The sequence below is a fragment of the Vombatus ursinus genome, unplaced genomic scaffold (genome assembly GCF_900497805.2).
Source record: "Vombatus ursinus unplaced genomic scaffold, bare-nosed wombat genome assembly UNPS02014773.1, whole genome shotgun sequence".
NCBI lineage: Eukaryota > Metazoa > Chordata > Mammalia > Diprotodontia > Vombatidae > Vombatus > Vombatus ursinus.
In genome coordinates, this window is record NW_020954551.1 from 30324397 (window position 1) to 30329151 (window position 4755).

Here is a 4755-nt window from a genome sequence, read left to right on the forward strand (position 1 = left end):
TTATTGAGACCTTATTGCTTATGCAATTAAGTAGACACTGACTGAGGTATGGAAAAATCCCACATGCCCTAGTCTAAGTTACTCCTGTAAAGGAGTCTCCCTCTTACTAGGAAGTTAAGGATATATCCCAGGAAAGGTGGCCAGATTAAAGCTCTAAGAATAGAATACTTCCGGGCAGGAGCAGGGTCTAGGCGTGTAAAGCAACAGAGCTGATGAGAGCCCTCCACACTGCAGTAAAAAGGTAGGGGCCACAAGAGAGGGCAAGTAGCATTCCTTGTGAACCTGAGAGGCTCAACCCTGGTTTGATTAAAGAGACTCAGTCCTGACTGTGGAAGAGCAGTAGCATAGAAGGGAGCAGTTGAGTTTTTCCCAGTAAATGCTGGAGCTCACTGGGGGCAGTGGAAGGTGGGGAAGGGGAAAGACACACATGAATGGTAAAGCTATCAGACAACATGGACCCTGGCCGATGGGACACAGAAGGAGGTCAAAGTTGCCCTACAACATTTTGACTTTCTAGCTCACTGCTGTAGGGTCTGAGAGAATAAAGGGGAAACAAAACAAGCCAGTTACTAGGCTAGACAGAGATCTAGGCTGTAGTTTAAATTTCCACAGCAGGAGGGATGGAGTAAAGAGATTGGGACATCAGGACTGACACAGCAGGAAAGTAGCTAGGCCTCAGACCTTCCACACAGCAGCTGATAGAGGCAGGATCCCTAACTGATTTCCCTCTGCTCTACACAATGATGGGAACAGAAAGGAATTATCAGAATCTGGGGGACAAACTTGAGCTGTTTTTGGTGTTTCCTTGGCAAAAACTCAATTTTGCTTGAGGCCTCCATGGGCTCCCCTCATCTCCTACCAGGGGCTTCCCCAGGCCTGAGAATAGTATGAGGAAATAGCAGGCTAAAGCCACATGGGAAAGAAGAGGTGCAGTTACGTAGAGGGCAGCAGATAGGCTAGAAAGAGGCTCAGATCAGAGGACAGTACACTGGAACCACCCCTAAGGATAACCTCCCACATCCCCAATCCTGATGGGCCTCCCAACTCCATCAAGGAAGGAAAGAAGCACCTTCTTCAAGAGGTAAGTCCTTGGTCACTGGAAAGGACAATGTTGACTGCAATAAAATCGAGCCTACATTAATAGCACTGGAGGGCAAAATAGTTCCAGAGGGTGAGCTTTGTGGCTCTACCGGCCTCCACAGTAGAGATGTACAGCCAGACCAATAAGCAGGAGGGCCAGGAAGAAGGCAATCGTGAGCCGGAGGAGCGGCTGAGAGCACAGCATTGACAATCAGTGAGGAGGAGACAACAAAGAGACAGGTTATGCTACTCCGATGCTTCATGATGGCCGACATGAGCAGGCCATTGAGGGCCTGGCTCAGTGCCACCAGCCCTGCCCAGCCTGAGAAACCTTCTAGGAGTCCAGGGCCTGGCCCACCTCCCACACAGAGCCCCAAGTTCACAAGTACCCCAAAGGAGTACAGGAATAAGTTCTGCAAGGCCAAGGGCAGGCACTACCTCTTCATGAGCAGCTTGGTGTAGACTGAGGAGAGGCCCGAGATGAGACAATAAAGCAAGAGCAGCAGCAGACCAAGTGGGGTGACGTGGAGGGGCATGGCTGTGGCTGAAGGGGGTGGGAGGAGGCCCTGTGGGTCCTGGAGGCCTGCAGCAGCATAGCAGGCTCCAGCACCAGTCAGTAGCAGCAGTGCCAGCCCCTGCCTGGCAGAGAGGCGGCAGTTCAGGCAGAGGTAGTAAAGAAGAGCTGTGCTGCCAATCCTGAGGTTGCTCATCACTTGGTAGGTGCTGAGGTCCACGTACCGTTGCAGGTGAATGACGAGGTTGTTGTTGGCACTATAGAGCAGAGCAGAGCAGAGAGTGCAAAAGGGGCAGCCTGATGCCAAGGTGGAGTGTCCCATAGTCTTGGCTGCCGCCTGGCCATCAAAGAGCATGCTGACAGCAGTTCTATCCAATGCACAGCTAAAGAGGGGCAGAAGAGGACACGGCTATCTATTCGACACAGCCAACAGTGGGGCATGGGTACCATACATTGCTGTAGACAGAAGGAGAATAAGCACCCATTGGGCCTGGCTTGGGCACCCTATGCCCGGTATGCCCCCTTCTCCCATTCATCCCCACTCTACCAACTTAGGTCTTTAGGTAGGTAAGTAAAGGCAAGAGTAAGAATGGGGAGGAAAGTCTTTAGTCCATCTGGTAAAACTGAGTGATGGAGCCAGCTCCTAGGAAACAGAATTCAGGACACCTTATCAATTTGACAAGGAACTAGATAGGCCATAGGTTAGAGTCAGAAGGTGACGAAGCAGGGCCATGTAAACGTGTGTGAGCATGCACATGCACACACACACACACACACACATAACATATGTATGCGCATGCTACAGTCTAGAGGCACAGATGCTGGAGGGAAGAAAGGATATGGGTGTAGGACAAAGAGAAAACATCCGGGGTCTCCAGCAGCTGAGAAAACTAAAAGCCTGGGGAGGAGATCGAGCAAGAAGGATGTCCTCTATCTTTGATGACCCTATACAGTCAGACTTGCTGCCCATCCACGCAGACCCCGATCCCAAGGCTCCTCCTCAGAGGGCTGAGGCCCCTCCTGAGGAGGGCCTGGAGGGTGGGCTGCTGGGGGTGCACTAGTCAGGTCCCCTACGAAGGGCTCGGAGATGATCCTGCAAGGTCCCCTCGATGGTGGGCACTGCAGAGGGATGTGCTGCAGATAGTCGGTGCATCCACCAACCGCAAAGCCCATCACCGCATTTGCTCGTAACTTGGCTACCACACGGCCGGCCAGGAGGCCCCTGAGAAAAGGAGATGGCAGGAACGAGCCTTCCTGTTCTACACCCGCCTTGACTTCCTCCTCCAGTCGCCGCTGTAGATGTTCCAGCTGATTCTTTAGGAAAGCCAGGTCTTTCACCCTGGGCATCGAGTGCTCGTCATCCACCATTTTGCCCGGGCGCGCTCAGTGCGAAGCCGCGGCCATGTCCCTGCGCACCGCGACTTCCCTCTATGTAGCCATTTTGACATTTTTATCTTCCTGAGTTTGTGTTTTGATCTACCCTGTCACCATATTCATTTGCTATGGTTACTCTTTTTTGTTTTGTTTTGCTCATTTTCCAGCCTATTTCATGACTTTTAATTTTATGTTTGGCTCTGCTTCTAGGGTGGAGGGGGCAGTTTCCCAAGTTTCTTGCATGGAGTGAGGGGGGCTTCACCGCTTTCCTGCCATGCCAGGGGTGAGGGGCCCTGGCACTGACCTGTGCTGGGAATGAGAACCTTGCTGTTGGCTTGCATGGTTACAGCCTACTGCTGGCTTTCCCTAATACCACCTGCATTGGACTGTCCTGCCCATTTACCCAAATAAGACAGACCTTTCCTTCTGCTTTTCTAAATTTTCTTGGGCTGGGAAATTGTTTCACTCCATCCTTTCATTGGTTCTGCTTCACTGGAATTGTTTTGAGGTATGTTTGGAGGTGAATTTGGGAGAGTTCAGGTGAGTTCCTGCCTTACTCCACCATCTTGGCTCTGCCCCATTTTATCCCTTTTCCAATACTGCTTTTGATATTGTTTAACACATTTGTAAGACCTTCTTGTCAGTGTGCATTTACGTAGTGCTTTATGATCATATTGTCCTTAAATATATGCTCTTTCAGGGTCCTCACAACAACCTTATTGGGAAGTCATGACAGATAAAATCATCTCAGTTCCATAGAGCAAGGAAATAAGACTCAGATAATATAAATTATTTGCCCAAGGTCACACAGTTAATGAGGTTGAATTTTAGGTATAAAACCCTGGTTTTCTGATTTTGAGCCCAGTTTGTCCCACTCTAATACATAGCCTAATCTTCAAAGGCAAATTGATGACCGGTTCAAATACTTTTGACCATTGATATTCTGGTCAAGAAATACAAGATAGTTAAATATGTTAAAGAAATCTGCTTAGGGCAGAAGCTTAACCAATATCCTTACTTTATAATGTTCTGTTTCCAAGCTTAAATTTACAAATTTACTGTTGCCTCAGAAATAGAGAATGTACTATCCATAAGGTCTACACTGGAGGATCATATTATAGGTGAAACAATGTAATAACAAGATTTTTCTAAACTTTCAAGTAACTACATTTTCCCCTTGGAGTTTAATTTAAATTTTTGCTTCAGCAGAATTCCATACAAGAAAACATATCTGGTGGAGTGAAGCACCAGTTTAGCAGGCAAGTGAAATATCAAAAGCTAACTGAGGTTAAAATGATGCTGGCTTGAATTATTTAGAATCATAGTATACTAAAGCTGTGAGAACCAAAGACATCATGGAGTATAACCATCTCATTTTACATAGAAGGAAACCAGTCTTATTCCAGAGAGGTCATGCAAGTGATGAAGGTCATACAGCTAACGAATGAACAGGGCAGAACTACATTCAAGATCTCCTTTCTCCTAGCCCTGAGGTCTTGAAAATTAGCTTATTTTTTCCATTTACCTTTGCTCTCCACTGAACATGTTTTCGTTTTGGCAAAACTCTGCTTTTGTTTGACTCACTAACTTATTTCTTCATTCCAATGCCCTCTCTCCTTTTCCCATACTCTTATCTGTCCTTTTCCACTTCCCTGTCTCTTTTTCCTTCTTGTCCTCTCAGCAGCATTTAGGGGAGAGAGGGAGGGAAGGAGAGAGAGAGAGAGAGAGAGAGAGAGAGAGAGAGAGAGAGAGAGAGAGAGAGAGAGAGAGAGAGAGAGAGAGAGAGA

General features: G+C 47.9%; 2 pseudogenes; both read right to left on the reverse strand.

The window, feature by feature from the left end:
* Window positions 1–1186: 1186 nt before the first annotated feature.
* On the reverse strand, window positions 1187–2126 carry LOC114044372 (annotated as a pseudogene).
* Window positions 2127–2651: 525 nt separating this feature from the next.
* Window positions 2652–2962, reverse strand: LOC114044392 (annotated as a pseudogene).
* Between the last annotated feature and the right edge of the window lie 1793 nt (window positions 2963–4755).